The 20,634-nt window shown below is 37.5% G+C and overlaps 1 long non-coding RNA gene across 1 annotated transcript; it reads right to left on the minus strand.

The window, feature by feature from the left end:
• Nucleotides 1-661: 661 nt before the first annotated feature.
• Nucleotides 662-15,484, minus strand: LOC107311224. The gene is made up of 3 exons (XR_001553949.1): nucleotides 15,445-15,484; nucleotides 5,032-5,137; nucleotides 662-1,001 (listed from the first exon to the last, which is right to left on the minus strand). It is a non-coding gene; the product is annotated as an uncharacterized LOC107311224 (long non-coding RNA).
• Between the last annotated feature and the right edge of the window lie 5,150 nt (nucleotides 15,485-20,634).

Below are 20,634 nucleotides of genomic sequence, written 5' to 3' on the forward strand. Positions count from 1 at the left end.
AGGTTTTTAGTCACATCTCTTGAACTTACTGTAACCCTTTAACTAAAAGCCATGCCCTACAATAAATAATCATATAATAAGATATTAAACATGGGATAGTATCTCATGTAGGAAATATTCTATACATAAGAACTCCAGTCTGTCATGCCAGACATGCAGATAAGGTCTACATTTGATGATTGACTCTTGATGGTGTATATTTACATATTTTAGTAGAGAAGCAACAGGAGCTATTACCTTAAGTGAATAGGAAAACCATTAAAGAGGTTATTATTTTTCCTATAAGAAAAAAAAAGCCTTCTGTATTTCCAATTTTGTGTTCCTACCTGAGGTTGACATGTGGAAATTCCAAGACAGTTTTATTTTCCTAACTCTACAAAAGTATGGAAAATGGTATGAGCAGATGCATTTTGATTTGATTACCAATGAAATTTTGACACCCGTATGCTTCAGACAGTATGCTTGGCTGACTGTTTGAATCAAGCTGCTGGCAGACTGGATGCCAGCACAAAATATGATAGATCTTGGCTGGCAGTACTTAAACACCATGTGTGGAGAAAGGGATATAAGGCACTGCCAGATTCAACAAGAGAAAGAGATGCAAAAAGAGCTAGCAGTGACATCCTGACATTGTGAAATCACTCAGGCCCACTCAGGTGCATAAAGATTCACACTTTATCTGGTAGTCCACAACACCCACCTCATAATTCCTAACTTCAAAGATAATTCAGGCTCTCATTGAGGAACATTTTTTACCTAAATTCCAGGCTGAACTTGGTTGAAGACTATGGGAAATCCTTCAGAGTGCCAACCCCATCTGCACTGACCATAGGAGCCTCACTTCATTCAGCAGCTGGTTTATTAGTCATGGAGATAAGCTGTTTGACCTGCTCTGCTCCTGGGCCAGACAGAATCCACTGTTGGATCAAGCAGCCATTGCTGCCTCTTCTGTAGAGCTGCTTTCCATTTATTGTAGGCATCCACTGCACCTTGACAAAGACCTAAACCGATAGATATTGAGACACATGAATAAAACTGTAGCTGTTCCACAACACAAAGCTCTGAGAACAGGCTTTACTAGCATGACTGAGTTTTTGTAATTTACCAGGAATGTGCTGTTTCTTTCCTTTCACAATTCCATTGCTATCCCTGGCAATCATTTGAGATATACAAACCTCATACATGTGCATAGGAATTAAATTTTCCTTTGACCTGTCAGTAAAACACTTAACACTCCATAGGTACATACTGGTTAGAGAAGTTCTATGGAAAAGTGTGTTATGGAAGTTGTGAATATTTCAAGAATATGTGTTTTGGATGTATATTTAATGATAGCATATCCTGCACAGCATTCAGTCAGTTGGTAATAGTAATAACTTTCCTCCTTTCATTCAGGACTTCAAAGTTTTAATACAGTGTGTAAAGTATTAGAATTCTTTCAAATTATTCTACCCAAATTAAATCTACTACCTTGAACTTTAAAATATAAAATAAAAATTGATCCAGGTTTTCCTCCAAAATCCAATTTAAACAAACTTATCAAAACTACTTTCTAAGCACTGTAATGCTGTTCACCTATTAATGATGTTCAGCAATTAAAGCTTCAGTTAACTGCAGTATCATCTGAAAAGCAGTTTTGCTTGAAGTGCAAATATTTTATTTAAATTAAAAAAAAAGTAACTGAATATATTGTAAACAAAGCCAAACGTTAGATTACACATCTGAATGATGACAATGAAATAATTGAACATTCACCCTTCCTCTTCTACATATCAGCATTAATACAGTGCAAGTCAGACTTTTTCTTATTTGAGTCTAAGTAAATATAAGTCTCTGTTAAAGTAATACTCTAGAGTCTGAACAAAATCAGACGCAGTTCTGCAGAAAACAAACGCATTTGGCATGCCTGGAGCAAAATAATTACAATTAGAGGAGACATCTACAACCTAAACTCAAAGGCCACTGGGTCATGAAGAATGAAAGGAACTTGTAAAAATGTGAACATCAAGTCTAACCCTTCTTGTGTAGATTAACGCATGTGGCTGGCAGGTGGCTTATCTGTGTAAGACAAGAGTATCCCTTTGTGGAGATAGTATCTGTTCACCCATTTCTGTAGCATCTTTGATATAGTTGTGCAACAAAATCATATTTATTTTATATCTGATCTCTCCTTGTGCTCACATCTAGTCTCTTCTGCTTGTTTAGTTTTTCCTAGCTAATAATCTTCATTCACCATGCAACTTGGCTTAGACCTAAAGATCTTTCTAAATTATCTCGCCTCCAATGAACAAGAAGAAATTTTAGTCTCCAGGCTCAGAGAGGTTTTAATTGCTACGGCAAAGATCATTGCCACATGTACTCCAGCAACGCAAAAAATTCCATGCTAGGGAAGTGTTTTATCTTGTCTTTGTGGTCTGTACCTGTACTTCAGAGGAAGGGGATAACAACTTTACCAATTTAAAAAAAAAAAAAAAGTAAAAAAAAACGTAAATAAATAAAGCACATCAAGAGATTTTTCCTTTGCTCCCAGTTCAACCCTTACAAAAACACTGAATAAAATAACCAGGTCTTCTACTAGACACCTGTTTGCAAATTAAAGACTTGCCATTGTAGGATTACTGGGTAACACTGATGTTCACACAAACACAGCAAGGGACATATTACTTAGGTGCATATCTAATTATTTTCACTTATTCAGTTGTAAATATTACACATTTTCTATTAAACATCTTCTATGTGGGTCTGATTCTTAAGTGGTGTAAATCAGCATGGCTTGAATTTAGTCAATAGAGCTTTTCTAATTTATGCATGTCTTAGATCAGGAGTATTGATTCTTTAACACGATGTTAGGAAGTTCCAGTCCAGTAAACTCAGGAGCCATTGATTAGCAAATTTTTATTTTCTTACAGCAAGTAAATTTAATCTTCCTATATTCTGGTAGGAAAATATTTCATTCCTGACTTGTTTTTCCTCCACAAGAGTTGATGCATTTCTTATTCACCCATCAACTTTAGCATATTAAAAGTTGTAGGCCAATTAGGGTGACACATTTATAAACTCCTTAATAGTCCTTTGGTCTTGACTCTTCCAACTATTATTGTTAATATTTTTTTCTGATTATTGTGGTTTACTGATGATCATTTCTCTTATATATTGAAAACTCAAAAATAGCTCACTGTAAATTTCTCCTTTTTGAGAGATAGCATATACTTATTCACCTTTCACATCTTGCAGTACAGCTCTTCTAATGCTTCTTGTAGAAGTTCCTACTGAAATCTTTGTGTTTGCTGACTTGTTCTTGGATGTTTTTAGTTATCTTTGACTCTTAGGATTCAGTCTACATGAGCAGTTATTCTACCTCTTTGTGTCTTTATTTCATTTTCAATTTAATCAATTTTCCTTTCATCTGCAGACATTTTTGAAATATGTTTCCTTAATATTAATTTTTACAATTAAAAGTTGCAATTGTTACTGTAACTTACATGTGCAATTGGAAGGTAAAGGTGGAGAGGAAAACTTTCCTCTCAAATGTTTTAAGAATAATTTTAAAATTTACCAATTTCTAGAAATATATGTTTCAGTTTGATATACAGAGTGTATCTTAGATAGTTGCTATGCTTTGCATTTCTTCAAGGGGAAAGAAAAAGAAAACAATTGATTCATATTTCTAGGTGATAAACATCTAAAGATTTTCTTACACATCTTCAGAAATGCTCTTTTCCTACTTTGTGGCTGGTGGCATACTAAAGGTATCAACAAGGCTTACTGTCAACTGCAGAGGCATTAGGTGTACGTATAAACATCTTTGCTGGAATTTATTTTTACTTCCTGGCCTCACACATTTCTTTTCCCATACTCTTAGAAGCCAGTACGCTTCTCTGGGGTTAGTCAGCACCCCTGCCTTCAAATAAACCAGAATCCCTTCCTCAAGTTTAAAAAAAAATTGACAGGTACTTGCAAAGTATTTCAATTTATCAAAACACCATTTTCTGACACAGAAATGTTGTGACTTTGAGCTCCAAATTTCGGATTTGTGTTATAAAGAGCAGAAAACAATATTTTTTGTCCCGAAAGGAATGCCAAACACTTCAGGCAGATGTTATTTCATATCTCATTATGTATTCAAAAAGTGATGATAAATGCAAAAAGAGAAGTGAGTGTTCTGAAGTCATCGAAAGATCAGACAGGTCAAAAAGCAACACAGTATTGCCACAAACTAGTGGAAATACAGTTATAAATCCTCCCACCCACCACAGTGTACATCTTCCTGCAGCATGTATGTACCTCTGATAATACAAATGTTCATGAACAACAGTAAAACTGCAGAGACGAGATACCAGAGACAGTGAATGGTGAGAATCACAGAAAAATAAAACAAAATCAATATGGGATTTCACAACAGAGCAGTGGCAGGACTAAGTAGGATGGATAGTCTGGGAAATCATACCCTAAGTACTATATACTCTTCCTTACAGAAAGGAGAATTATAGATACGCTGCATTTCAGACTTGATGTAACAAAGAAAGCTGAAAAATCCAAGTCTATTAGGGGTGCAGGAGTACGCAAAAAGTTTTGCTTGTACACTTGTGTTTTGTCTCAGAACTTCAATGTCAAGACATGGCATCTTTTTCAAAGCACTTTCTGTCCTAGAGCGTAGAATCCAAGAAAGAGTAGGGCTGCTTCCCCAGCTGAGCAGAATACAATGAGCCAGGTTAAAATCTCAGCCGGCCTACCATCACATTACCATCCACATATTTCCTTCATTCCCAAAGCTTCAAATTAACTGAGAAGCCAAATAACTAGAGGGTAAAATTTTTTGAAAACATTCAGTATCCAGGTTAACCTACTTCTGGATCTGCACTTGAAATAATTCAGCGGGGTTTGCTGTGGTCATTACTTAGCTTCTCAATTAGTACTGTAGCTTCTCAAATATGAGAACAACAACAACCAAAAAAAAGTAATAATGCAGAAGCACAATTAAATAATTGATTTAGAAAAACAACCCTTAAAATAGTGAAGGAAAAAATTTACCATCTGCGTATCTCCCTTGCTCACTAAGGACCAGAACTTCAGCACAGTTTCAGTTCATTTACTGTCATTCCCTCAATGGAAAGCATCCCAGGCTTTTGTTAGCCATCTGTAAAACAAAGGACAGCTGTGGCTGAGGCTGTGTAACTATCCATGCAGCTTAGAACAGTAAAACAAGAAGGCATGTGTATTTCCAGGACAGTGGTTTCTATTGCCTCAGGACTCATGCACATTCAAGCACTGCTTCAATCTCCAAATTAGTTATCTGCATTTGAAAGTTAATTTCCAAAATGTTTTCTCTGAAGGATACAGAGCCCTTAAGAAATGACAATAGATATGATCAAGAATTTAATATTTAGGTTGTAGCTCTGGTGACTGGAGATCAAATTTGCCCCGGTAAAGTTTTCAAGGATATTTGAGAATAATCTTAGTCACATCTCCTCTCAAGTCTTCTTGGTGACACATATTTTTACAAATGCCTTATACATATACATTCATATAATTCACAGAATGAGATTTGTCCTGTCTTCACTGACTAACCACTCCTTGTTGGGGTCACGGGGTACATAAAAGAGATTAGAAGCGGTGAAGCTGAACTGCTGCAAAGCTGGCCTGAGAGGTTTGCACAGCTCTCATCATGGTGTAGTATATCCTTATAAGTTTGTTCTCAGAGTAGCAGAAACACCTCTGCAATTTATGCAGGGTTGCAACAGGTACAACACGTCTACAATAAGAATGAGAAACAGCAGCTCTGGTCATCCTTCCAAGAGCTGCTCCTTGCCTAGCCTGTCAGAAACAGAAAGAGCTCTGGATGCATTATCCAAGCTAGTCAGACCACATTTGAAGATATTTCTGGTGATGGAACAAAGCAGTTCTGCACTGGAGGGTTTCTTCCAGAAGACTGCTTTGTATGACCATTTATTTCTGACTTTTTTCTTCACAACCATTGTGACTACGATCCTCAACCACTGTAATCTAAAATACATCTCTAAAAATCAGTGAGACCACTCCAAGTTCACAGCTGCTGAAATTCTATGTGGGTAGTGCCTATATTTGTATTCTGAACTTGTAGAGAAGGCAGAGTAGAGCAGTAGAACATCTAGACATCAAACCCACAACAATGTGCCTTCAGATAAATAAAAAGATTTTGTGTAATCCCAGCCTTTTATACCAGATCTAGTTAGTACATTGAGATGATACACCTAAAGGTCATGCTACGGTCATCTCAACTATCTCCCTACACCTTACTGGAGATAAAGTTTAATTTTGAAATTTCTGTTTCTGCATCGGCTCCTATTGCCTTGTTATTGAAAGCGCTGTTGTCAGTTATTATCAGACTAACCCATGTACTTGTAGGATTTCTTGCAGCTTGTACTCAGATTTCACATAGCCACCACAATGGTAGATCAGTCAGACATGGGAAGAACCAAGGCTTGGAACTGAGTGAGAGCAAGCTCTAGAGAGCACCTGGGAAGGTCGAGCATCACAAAGAGTTCTGGGGAATAGTTTTCTGCTGTTTTGCCTATGAACTATGCATATGAACTGCAGTGAAACATGTTGCATACCAATAACTCAGAAGTTAAAAGCATGTAACCACTAATTGTCTTTTACATTTTTTTCTACCTCACCCTTTTCCTTTACTGTTCTAATTACTCAGGACCATCTGGAACATAGTCAGGATAGAAAGACGCATACCCAAGGGTCAAGGAGAACAAAATAGACAAATCTGACTCTGACTCTATGCCTAAATTGCCTATCAGAACGAACAGGTGTTTCAGAACATAGGGAGCGTGGATCTAGTCCCTCAGTTGACAACAGCTACAGTACTCACACTCCTCATAGTGTTATCCAGTTTGCGCAGCAGCTTTTTTTTTGAAGACATTGGATTTGCACATATAAAGCTGAAAGGCGATAGATTTACTAAAGAAAAATGGGGGCCAGTTAGAGCTGGTTGCAATCTGCAAAAAAAAAAAATAATAAAGAATCTATCTGGCACAGGAGAAGAAAAGATCCAGGGAAAAATACAAAACAAGACAAAAAATAAACAGAAGTGAAATAAGAATCAAACAACTATAATATGCACTTGAAATCTTAGTCACAGTAAACACAATACCAGCATTACCCTACATGTTCTTCAAGAAACCCTTAAGGTGAGGGAAGCTGAGGTATAGAGCTGATTTCCCAAGCACTGTGATGCTGCCCAAGGCACAAGCAATCTTCAGAGACCAGCAAGTGGTACACATTCCTGCAGCTCTGCACAACACAAGATTTGCTCTGACCTCTGAAAGTCACCCTGATGCTGTATCCCAGAGCATACATCTTTATTCCAGGAAAATCAAAAGCATTTAGGAAGTGATGCTTAGAGCAGGCATGATGTGATTCATCCTGGAATTTCACCCTGAGAAGCTATGTAAAAGCAATGGAGTTATACAGAATAATTTAGTAGTAAACTCACCAAAAATTAAAATTTTATAGCAGACTAACATCAAATTACTAACAAGAATAACCTGCCATGAAACTGTGCTTTGTTTTTTCTTTTTTTTTTTTTTTTTTTAAACTGTGCTGCTAAAGATGATTGTTAACCAAGTACCTAACTACACACTATGGTACACCTAACTCCTATTAATATTTTTTGTAATATTTATGATATTTAATAGATAATCTTTCTGACATCTTGCTCTTTTCATCTAAGGATGACAACTTCTTAAAAAGAGGAGACTATTTTCACAGTATTTATCTCTGCAGCTGACTAGGAGAGAAGTGACACAATTCATCATGTAGTGGGGAAAAATCCACCACAACACAGACGAAAATAATCATGACATTTCATAAGTTGTCACTATTGGCACTGCTGCAGCAATCTGCATAGTTTGGGCTCCTAAGTAAAGTAATCTGTACTCAAATGCCTAAGTACTATACAAATGTGTGATAAAAAGCCAATCTCTTCAAACAGATTTATGGATGAAGTTTGCAGAGTATCTGTGACCTAAATCCATTAGCTGGGTAAAATCTTATAATTTTTGAGAGATGAAAGGATGTTTTCTACCTTTTTTTCTTGAAGCTGTCACACTTGGTGTAACACAATTAAAGACAAGGGAATTAGAAGGGAAGAAAAGGTTCAGGCCTCTGCCTCTCTGATGACTAAACTAAAAAAAATAAATAAATCATCTATTCTCTCATATCCATTGAATATTTAAATCTGTTATGTGAAGTGAAACAGCTTCAGTATCTAACTTGACTTTAGAGCACTCTCCTGAAAAGTGGTCCCTCCCAGAGGAATGGCAGAACTGAAACTGACACTTCAAAACACCAAACAAGAGATTTAGCCATAGTTTTGGTGGGAAGGAAAAAGGAGAAAATGGCCATCATTCAGGTTTTACAGAAAATTGCAGTAGGGACCTGCCTTCTTTAGCAGGTGCTGGGGAAGAAATTTGAATAGATGGAGAGTGGATTTTTTGGACACATGCTTGTCCTCAGTATTTCACTCTTGGCTGGAGTGGGTGGTTTCCTGCTTAAATAGCTAATTTGAGTGAGCTTCCACTAAGCACACTGGTCCTATTCCAAGGCATTTAATCTTCCATATGCCCACTGTAGGCCTCCAAGCTTATGCATCTCAGCTTCTGCAGCTCAATGAGTAAAGGTTCTGTTTTGTGACATTCAGCATTCATACACGTAAGTCTTAATACAGATCTAAACTTTAGACTTTAAATCACAGTTACAAAAGACAGTTTGTCATTAAGAGGTTAATTCTCCTAGATTTCATGCTGACTGGCTGCAAAGCAGCATTGTAGAAATGGACTAGAGTATCTCAGTGGATAACAAATGGACCATGTGCCAGCAATTTGCCTTTGCAGTAAAGGAGGTTAGCAGCACTTGGCATTGATGGTAGATCAAGGTAGCTCATCTCTCCTCTCTCTTCACTCTTGGTGAGATGTATATGGAGTGCTAGGTGAGTCTTGTGTCTGCAGCTCTAAGAAAAATATGGAGTCCTGGAGCAGTAGAAGGTCACAAAGAAATCACTGAACAACTAGCTCACATTTCAAAGAGGGAGAGGCTGAGAGAACTGGGAGACTGGAGAAAAGAAAGCTTAGTGAGATCTTAGTAATATATGCATGGGTGGTATAAAGATGACGGAGACACTGTTCTTTTCAGTGGCGCTCTGTGACAGAACAAAGAGTAATGTGTAGAAGGCAGAAAACTAGAAATTATGTCTGCATAGAAGAAAACTTTATCATGAGATTTCTCAGAGAGATTGCAGAGCCTTAATTCCTGGAAAACCAAGAACTTGTCCCTCAGTCTATATAGCAGCAGTTATCCATTTTAGAACAAGCTCCAATTTGGCAAAAGGTAATCCAGACAATTGTTTTTCAATTCATCTTAAAATCGTAAAGTCTGAAAATTGAATTCTAACACTTAGCATACAGAAGGTACCTTCCCCACTCAGCAAAATTTTTTTCAAAAAAGAAAATTTGAATATGACCAAAGCAACAATAACATCCTTCCTGATGCAAAGAAACTACATTAACAATTTCTTAAGTAGCCTGAAAATGTTTGTTGCATCACTGAAAAAGACAGCTTTTCACAAAGGTGTCCCCAGGTCCACCTGGCATACTCTATATGAGGTCTACAACATAAAGCAAATCCTTGTCCACAGTTCAAATTTCTTCTCAGTAGGTCCAAAACTATTTAGGTATAAATGGCAAGGCAGATCTGAAAGACCCAGGAGGGAAATTATGATTATGCATTATTATCTGGGATCACACAGAACTGTTTTTCATTTTACTGCAAACTGAGATCAATGATAACCTTTCTTATAGCTAAGCATAATAGATATTTAAAAAGAAATTATAAGAAGGCATATTTTTCCTATGGATAACTTAACAACTATATTGCTACTCACAGTGGTAAAGTTACACAGACACAAAAGTTTGTATAGCTTAAGAATCACAGAATCACAGAATTGTGAAGAAGGATTTTATGCTTTCTCTGCTTTCTCTTTTTCCCTTCCCTTGCCTAAGATGTCTGTGCCAAGCTTGCGCGGGAGAGAGCAATAACCACAAAACCTAATTACCATTTCATAGGTCAAGATACCTATCTACTTAAACTTCAAGTTTGACATTCCCCAAGTCAGTTGATAAAGGACAAGTGGAGACATCACTTTCTCAAAAACATTTTTAGGAGATCTAAGAGACATGGATTGCCTTCTGAAATTTTGAAGGAGATTTTTAAAATAGTAGTTCCAAATGCTTCCAACAGATCAGTCACTAATACCTGATGGAAGCAGAAACAACCATTAAAGATGCTTTGTGCCTTTTTCCAAGTAACTCATTTGATTATCACTAAAAGCGCCAAAAAACAAGGCGCAGAGATCCTTATACATTACTTACCTTTAAAGCAAACAGATACTGGGGTTTGAGAAAGCTAGCAGCTTATAAAGGAAGACTGTAAAACATTTTCTTGCATAATTTTTACAAATATAAAAAGCATTATCTGAATCACAGAGGAATACAAACTAATTCCTAACTCTTGTGACAGTCTCATATAACACCAGCTACAGAGAATCTCACTGTTGATGACCCTCTGAATATTTCCAGCTAATTAGCAAGCAGTGTCCTGAGCTGTTTATAAAGAAGCTGTTAAAAATGCCAAGAAAGTAGACTTCTTTATGAAGTACCTGAATGGTATGTTAATAGCACTTCAATAGTACCATAGAGAGACTGTCAGTTTAATGAATATTAAAATTCCTACAAGAATTAAGAAATGCTCTTGTATATGATAATACACTTGTAAAATAATTACAATATATAAAATACTGCCATTGTACCATTTTTTGCATTCAAGTTTATCAGGAGTGCTAATAAGTTGGAGATAGCAGATATCCCAAAGTATTGCTAACTATATAGCTACCTTGCACTGAGTAGACCTCACAGAGCTCCTGCTGGAACATTCCTAGTAGTAATATGAAAAAATAATTGCATAATGATAATGTAAACGTGAAATGAAGAGCTGGAACTCTTTCTACATCCTTGAGAAGGTTAATGGGTGGAATCTTATTAATGCCTATGAATACTCAAAAGAAGGATGCAAAGAAAACAGAGTCAAGCTCTTTTTAGGAGTGCCAAGGTACACAACAAGAGGCAGTGGGCACAAAAATGAAACACAGGAAGTTCTGTCTGAACACCAGGAAACATGTCATTACTGTGAAGGTGACTGAGCACTAGAACAAGTTGCTTAGAGAAGTTGTGGAGTCTCCAATATCTATTTGTAGATATTCAGAAGCTGTTAGGACATTACTCATGTGGCCCTGCTTGAGCAATAGGTTGAATCAGATGGCCTCCAGGGGTCCCCTCCAACCTCAGCCATTCTGTGGTTTTATCACCCTATGATGAAAATCTGCTCATTTCTTTGGGCAAACTTGGTGCTGCAAATGCACATTTGAGGAATGACAGGACTAACACCTCTGAATCCCTTGCTTCCCCTCGCAGTTAAATGACTGAAATTGCAAAAGAGATCACTGTAGTACTCTCAGAACAGTCAAAGAAAGAAAGGCAGATGAAAGCCCTGCACATTAACCTTCTATCAGCAAGAAGTTCATAGATACAGCTCCCTTCTGGGGGCATCTTCTGAGGTCAAAAATTGGGAAATGCTTCAAAAAAATTTTTTTTAAATGACAGCATAAATGAGAGATAGAATCCTTCTTTTATCTAGCATCATTCTTTGTTGTGATATACCATTCCTTAACTCTGAATGTAAAAGAAAACAAAAATGTCAAGTTCATTCTTGAAAACAACTGGGGGTTAATTGCATAGAGAGATGAGTAATCAAGTATTTCTCCTGAGCATTTTTGTATTAACAATAATTCATGAGGATAATTTCTAATCCCTGTCACACACATTAGAATCAAATTGATCCTTGCTGTTGTTCAGCACAACAGTGGGTGAAACACATCAGGTGTGACAGACAACTATTTCTGAGTTAGTCACCTCGAATTCACTTGAAATCATTGGAGAAAAGACTTTTGTATTCAATTTAATCCTTAAAATGGATGTCTAAAATAGATTGGATTAATCAAATCATAGAAGTGCTTAAAGAGAGCTGATGGCAACAGAGGTAGTCAGACACCTACATGAAGACAAATGTCAGACAGATGCTAACTCACATACAGAGAGACAGTCTTAATCTGACTTGATGTAAGGGCTGCAAAGTGGACTTTAGTGCCATCTGGAAATCTGTCTTTAATGACAGACCCCTATTTTGAAAGCACCAAGAAATGGATATTACAGTAGGAGTATATCTCAACAGCAGCCTCACACATTTAATAGATATTCAGGTCAAAAAGCAGTGAGACAGTGCTAATATTCCTGCTGTCCTGTAGTACCACAGACGATGGAAGAGAAGTCTTGCTGAAAACCACATGAATAAAGATGTTACGTTCAGCTATGGGCATTCATCAAGCCACACTAATTTATAGAGTTGCTATAAAATTAGTAATAAAATACAATCCCTGCTATTGTGTGGGAACCTGACTCTGCTCCAGAACTTTGTTTTCTTCTTCACTGTGATCTCCACAGGTACAAGAGTCATAAGACACACGTAGGTTTGAATTCTGCCATGGTTTATGTAGATTAGAAGACACTTCCTTCCTCGATTTACTTGGCTTATCAGCCTGTCCTCTGAGCACTGATACCTTGGAAAAGAAAGCATTGGCCCTGAGGAGTTATTTCAGTGCCCTCTGGTACATTACACTCAATATAAATGCCTCACCACATCCTAGAGGCTCTCTCTCAGCTCTGCCAAGCACAGCAATCTACTTTTTACTGTAATGTATTCTGCTGATTTCGGCTATTTAACTTGAAGGCATCCTGGTCACCAAAGTCAAACTACCCTTCTGGGGACGACAATGAAAAGATAGAGATGGCAAAGCAAAACAAATGGAAACGGCCCCTTCAGGTCTCCTAATATCATCCTATAGGCCCCTAATAAGCAAATTCATTGTGAAAACAAATATTTTTGAAAGTTCAAATATACTGTTATGTATTCAAAAATAAACATACTTTGAGATCTCTTTTTTATCCTGTATGCAGAAGTTCCCATAAAGGACACAATGTCTGCAGGGTTCCAAAAGTCACATATTCACCTAATTATCTTCTATTCAGATTTGCTTGCCAGTGGCTCACAAATACCTGTTTTATTCACAGACATCATGAAAAACACCATTTCAATTATTTGAAGGATCATAGTCACTATGTCATATTACAAAAGAACAGAGCACAAAATAATAGAGTTGGGATGTGGGTGTTGGTAGGTTGAATCCTTGCTAACACCTAAAACAGTAGGTTTGTATTTACTTACTCTTTTTATAAAAGAATTACCAAGATAAGAAAAAATACAAAATCCTTCCCTCCTCAACAAGTCAATAAACAAGTCATATGAACCATTTTCTTTTTTTTTTTTTTTCTCCAGCGTGTGCCAGTCACATTCATGCCTGTAATCACTTCCATTTTATTTTACTTTTCCAAAGAGTCATATATTAAATTCACAAGAAAAAAGTCCAAGCCCTACTGAAATCAACCAGAAAAAAACCAACACTGAATTCTGTGAGAGGTTAGGACTTCACAGAACATGCTGGGTTAGAAGGGACCTCAAGAATCATGAATCTTCAACCCCCCTCCCCGCTCCACCACAGGTAGGGCCACCAACCTCCCCATTTTGTACTAGACCAGGCTGCACAGGGCCCCATCCAACCTGGCCTCGAACACCTCAACGGATGGGGCATCCACAACCTCCCCAGGCAGTCTGTTCCAACACCTCACCGCTCTCACTTCCCCCTGACATCCAACCTAAATCTTCCCACCTTCAGCTTAAAATCATTTTCCCTTGTCCTGCTGTTATCCACCCTTCCAAAGAGTTGACTTCCCTCCTGTTTGTAGGCTCCATTCAGGTACTAAACGGCTGCAATGAGGTTACCCTGCAGCCTTCTTTCCTCCAGGCTGATCAAGCCCAGCTCCCTCAGCCTGTCTTTGTAGGGGAGGTGCTCCAGCCTCCTGATCATCTTGACTTCACAGTAAGACTTGACATCAGGAAAAACTTAGGGGATGCAGATTTTCCCTGGCCTTGAGAAGACAAAACCATGGTCTCACTTATCCTTCATAGTTATCTTTCACATTGTTTATGCTAAATAACGCTCAAAGAATCTTTGCTCATTGTAAATTACAATGTAAATTTACATTGTAAATGTAAATGTTTTGATTTAATTAAGAAATCATTTAAGCATTTACTCTTACTTTATATGTTGCTTTCATGGCACAACAATTTCTTTCCTCATGAGAGTTTTTAATGTTCCCAAATGGTCAGGATATAAAATTGAACAATCAAAGACTTTGCCATCTGGTACGTACAGTTATCACATTTGTGATTCTGAAGTGCACACACATAGCAAGCGATTCAGAGTTTCTACTCTGGTCATGCAGGAGATGAGGGGAAAAAAGCTCTGTGTGCAATGTGTCAGATGTAAGCTCTTAGAAGTATGTGAACTTCAAACTTTATCCTGTGGAGAGATGTGGCTAGTACAGAGGACACACAGAATATTCAGAAAATCTTTTGGATCAATACTATAAATACACGTACACTGTTGCTTCCCTAACGTGAAACAACAATAAAAAACAGTGCTCCTGCCTGCCTGGAGCAAGCCTCACTGGATAAAAATTGTTTCTACTAGTTTGCTTTTATACTAGCCTAAAAAGGAAAGCATGAAAGAAACACCTCTGTTCAAAGTATATATGCACAGCTCAAAACTGGAAATGCAGTAACCCTGCTTCCACAGTTCCCGGGATCCAACAGTGCTGCTAGGTAACATCTGATCAACCTAGAAAGTAGGCAGATTGTTTGCAAGGCTTTTCCTACTTCCTGTTTGATATGCAATGCTGTGTTCTAGACCACAAACACAATTATTTCACTCCTCCTTGCCCTGAGAAGAAATACCTTATAAGTAGAACTATAGTCAACGGCCATAGGATAATCAGTATGGGTGGTATCCCTTCCCTTCTTTCCTGATTAGGTTACTAGTGTCCTTCTATTTATTAGACCTATCCTTCTCATCATGTCTTTCTGCTCTTCTTTTATTCACATAACCTAATGTTCTAAACTTTACAGTGTGCATCACAACTATATGATTAGTCTTGGCATAATGGTTATAAGATCATTACCAGTGGTAACATCTTTGCTTCAGAAAGAGAATTGTCAGCTTCCCCAAAAGCTTTCTTACTATAAAGCTTCTCCCATGCAAGTATCTTTTTTCCTATTTGTTCACACCTGTTCAGTTAAACAATCAATAGGTGAACAGAGGTTTAAACAGGTGTTTCATTAAGAAAGATTATCATGATGGAAAGATAACCAGTAATAAATGGAAATACTCACCAATGTTGAAGGCTCACAGTAAACTCCACAAAAGAGCAATCTCCAAAGAAAGAAATCCTTCCTTAGTGGCAGTCAGCCCTTAAATGGGATCTAGGAGAGGTGGAGCCAGGTTTCACCCCCTTCCAGTAGCACAGCTGAATTACCTTCACCTGTGCTCCTGCAACTGACTCATTGCTTTGCCTCAGGTAGTATGTGGTGGACTTCATCTTCACTTTCACACTGCAGTCACTGCCTGCACAAGTACCACTCCTGTGTTCTTATTATATGTTATAAAAACTAAACCATACTGTTAAGTTAAACTATATGTGAACTAAAGCTGAGTAAGTTGCAGCAAATAATTTATTGAGCAAATCTCACTGCTGGTTTCATGTGTGGCAGGTTTATAATTCCCTTTAATTTTAGACTCATGCTTAATTGACAAAGTTTTCTTTTCTGGTGCTTTTTTCCCCCTCAAACATCTGTGAACCAAATACCAAGAGTTCAGTGTCAATACTCTACACGTATACATGCAATACTACATTCAAAAATCAAGCTGTGCTTCATACTTAAATCTGCCAGATACTACAATTTCTGTTCTTTGAATACAGATCCATATGTTAAGCAACAAATGCACATGGGACGTTTGATCCTGATTCATTTAAGATTAATGGGCTAGATAGAATACTGACATTTAGACTTAAATTGCCCCAGCATTCACGTAAGAACATAAAAACAAGCAGCATCTGGTCAGACCACTCAGAGAGTGTCTTGTCACTGAAAACGGGCAACAGTGAGTACTCAAGGAAAAATACTAAAAAAGCCGGTGGTTCCCAGCCAACTACAGTCAGAAATCACCAGTTCAGAGATTGCACTCTAATTGTTGTCCAAGGGACTTCTTTCCCACACATCAGTCTCTCTATCTACCCCAATTCAAATTTCTGCCATTCTGAGCTTCTCATAGCTATCTGTTTGCTGCAGGCACTATCTTATTGACTGCAACCTAAATACTATTTTATAACAAGCATCAAACACCTCTGTTCTATTTGTTCTCTCTTCTCTTTCTTCAATAACTTTTTGTAATTTTACAGACCAATATGATGTTGCCCTTGGTCAGTATACGCTTTCATGCATCTATCCTGTTATCCAAACAATCCTTTTGCCCCTTCACCCCTGACTACTTGCTGTCTTCCTCTGTACCTTCTTAGGATTTTTTTTTTTTCTTTTTCCTTTTTATTTCAGAGGAGATTATCAGTTCTGTGCTGGTGGAATACAGCTGTTTTCATTATGTTGCCTTTCAGAGTGGGTTTGTATTTTCATTCTGACTTCACCTATCCTCAAGAACTCCTGAATCTCTTTCCTGAGAGGCACTACCTCATTTAGTGATGTACACTGTGCATACAAAGTAAGCACTGTTTTTATTCCAAGTTCATTGATGTGCATCTCCTGGAATCCTTAGCATTACTTCACACCTGCAAACTACACTTTACAGTGAAAATTAAAACATTCTACCAAATTCCTCATAGACATTTACAAAACAAAAGATACTATTCATTTCTGGCAGAGAGAGAAAACTTATAGGCACTTGGCACTTACAAACTGAATGCAAGTGCAATAAAAACAAGTACTGACTATTGGACCATGAGAGAGAGCTATGGGCACATTAGATTTAAATCTTTTTCTGATTTTAGTACTACTGCTCTCATATGCTGAGTATGCATTAAGATGGCAAAAGACAAAACATTAGAAATACACTAACTTTAAATTGTGCTATAGGCAACTTCTGACTGCTGGCAAGCCCCCATCAGTCTCACTGGTACCTGTCTCCTGTGAGATGATATCTCATACAGCCATAGTCCTGTAGTGGTGGGATATTCTGGGTTAATAACATTCTCAGATATACAACTTTATCAGACTTCTCATGCTTATGGCTTAATTGTTACACAGCATACACACTGTCTGAGTAGTGGAGAAGCCAGGGCTGTTCTACTCTATTGCACAGTTGTCCAAGGAACTGATATGACTTTACAAAATTAGGTGCTTGGTTTACTTCTATTTTGGGACAGTTGCCAGCAAAAAGGCCCCTGGGACCTTTCAGCAGTGATGTAAATATGCTAGCAGTTAGACACTGTTGAATACTGTGGTTCTCACATCTGCTGCAGGTGTAATTCAAGCATGATGAATTCATCTTCTTAACACATAAAGAGAGTTTCTGCACTGCTGAATGCACACAGGCTCTGAGCTCAAAGGACTTCAAATGGCCAATGCAACTCATAGTCTTCTATCTTTCTAAAATTCCTCTTGGCTAAATTAGATCTTCTGCCATTTTTATTGAGAAACAAGATGAAATTATTAGGCATGTTTATTCAAAACTATCTTTTCCTGTTCTACTGCCCTGTCCTAATTTTCTCTGCCAGCCCAATTTTGTCGCACTATTCCTTCAGCTGAAGAGCTCTTTATCCTAGCTATATAAACACTGTACTTTGAAAGGACAGCAGATTCTTCTACTCGTTCATTGTATGATGTTTGCTATCATGGAATTAAGCATTTTTAGAACAATTAGAATGGGCAAATAAGACACGGGAGGAGTGGGAGGGGGAAACTCTCATGTAAAATACACAAGAAAAGAGTTGTCCTTTACAGAAGACTAGGCTGGTAAAGGGCACTCACAGAGCTAAGCAGCCAGCCAAGTGTGTGAAGACTTGCATGATTTCACTCCAAGGGATTCAGGAACTAAATCCCTCTACCTCCTACACAGTCTCCCCAGAAAGTACCGTGACTGCACAGTAGTTCTTGCTGTCATCTGACCATATCTTTCAGCCACACCTAGAAATGATTATTTACTGACAAATGGAAGTCCAAACATTTTTCCAGCTAATAGATAAGCTTTTCTCATAATCATTTCATGGAATTTTATTTCCATCATAGAATCTCAAGATTCTATGATTTTCACCAAAGGTTCAATGTTCCTTTTTGTGCTACTGCTATTTAATCTGGAATTTTTCCAGCAGTATTTTTCCATAAAAGAAACCTAGAAAAGATATGAGCATATGTTACATGTACCTCAGTGAATTAAGGTTATTGCAGTCTGTTCTAACAACAAAAACAAGTAAAGATTGCATCAGGAATAATTCCAAAAATTATATGAAATTTACAGGCTTCACAACATTGCATGTGTGGAACACCAAAAAAAGAGAGAGAAACAAGGCAAGGCTGTGTCAGGCACTGGGCAACCTGGTCTAGCTGTGCATGTCCCTATTCATTGCAGAGGACTTGGACTAGACAACCTTTAAAGGTCCCTTCCAACTCTAAGGATTTTATTATGGAAAAATTTCCTCTGAATTCTTTGCCAGTGCAAGTAGATCTCCCTAAAGATTTTCCATACACTTGATAAATACCTGTCTGACAATTGCTGAAATTGAGGTTAGTGAAACTGTAGTGCCCTTCTACAGAAAAGAAATAGATTATGAGTGAACTCTGGTGCCAATTTAGAAAGGGATGGTTAATCTGCATATTACGAATATGAAACTTGAAAGTAATTTTTCTCTAAAAGAATCACTGCATGTATCTCTCCTCTTTCTTTGTTTTATCCATTATCAGTTTATTCCTAGAGTATTTTGGTCACACTTAACTTCAATGACATGAAAAGTTCTTTAGAGATTAACTCTCAAAACTAGAACCATAGTTGTTCTTAAAACAAATATGGATGAGAAATTTGAGGGACAAGGGAAAAAAGAGCTGTAGTTCACAAAACTAGTTTTTCACATACGGAGTAAACTTTGCACTGAAAATCAGAACGTGAAATAAGATGACTTAGCTGGAAGATCTAGTGCTACTGATAAAGTGGATATGAAGTTTATCTATTGCTTCCCTGAAAAAGCTAATTCAGCTGGAATCATCAAGTCCCCGACAGTCATGTTTATGATTCAAACCACTACAGAAACATAAGAGAGGAATGGCATCTTAATCAATTATATTTAAAAATATTTTTGACACAGTAATAACAAAGTAACATTGCTTATTCAGTTACCTCAGAGAGGTAACAGTGGATTTTCATGATATTACTTGACTATTAATAAGCTGCCCCAAAAGCTACAAAGATGGTTTGACTGAAATCTCTGACCTTATATTTACTTCTTCAGTGAGCAGACTGGGTAGTAGTTTTAAGAGGTGGTTTGGAACTGAAAGGTCATCACTACCTTCAGGCATTAGATACAGATGAGTGATCATTTCTTCATGCATACCACTGTTACAAAATCATGTGCTACTCCTGTGAATATGTACTTCATTCAAGAATATGAGGTATCTACAATATTTGGAAAGCCACCAGGTCAGAGCTTGCATCATCTGCTAAATTTCATTTTTTTAATAGAAGTCATAGAATCATAGAACCATCTAAGTTGGAAAAGACCTTTAAGATCATCAAGTCCAACCACCAATCTGACCTACTGAGTACCATCACTAAATCATGTCCCTTTATGCCTTTTTTATGTCTCTTAAATACCTCCATGGATGAGGAATCCAGTACTTCCCCAGGCAGCCCCTTCCATGCTTTGGCAGCCTGCTTTTCCCTCATATCCAATGCACCCTTCTTTTCTGCAATCTGAGATCATTTCTGTAACTGACAGCCTCCTTGCTCTTACCTCATTTTAGGCAGTTGTAGAAAGCAAAGTCTCCCCTCAGTCTCCTCCAGACTAAACAACAGTCCTTGTACACCTTGTTTTGCAGTCCCTTCACCAGCTTTGTTGCTCTTCTCTGCACACACTCAAGCAACTCAATGTCCTTCTTACAGAGAGGACCCACAACTGAACACAGTATTCAAGGTGCAGTTGAAAAAGACTTTCAGTACTATCAAGTCCAACTACCAATCATCAGTCTGACCTATCAAGACTTTGTTAAGTATGCTCAAAAATCTTTAAGCTGTTTGAGAGCTAGTTAAATAAATTGAATATTTAATTTTTTGAACATCATATGCCTTCTATGTAACAGATTATATTCATTTGGTATGTTCTCATATTTCAAGGTATTTCTTTCTGCGAAAGCGAAGTGCTTCAGATACTTTCAAAACAGTTTTCCACTCCTTCAGGAATGTTTTATCCAATCATAAATAAACTCTTTAATCATTGATAAAACTAAGAACTTGCTATTCCTATTGACAGGGCCAAGATAAGTATCACTCTGAACTACCACAATATTTCTTTTAGGAGAAATGAA

Source organism: Coturnix japonica, chromosome 3 (assembly GCF_001577835.2).
Source record: "Coturnix japonica isolate 7356 chromosome 3, Coturnix japonica 2.1, whole genome shotgun sequence".
Taxonomy (NCBI): Eukaryota; Metazoa; Chordata; class Aves; order Galliformes; family Phasianidae; genus Coturnix; species Coturnix japonica.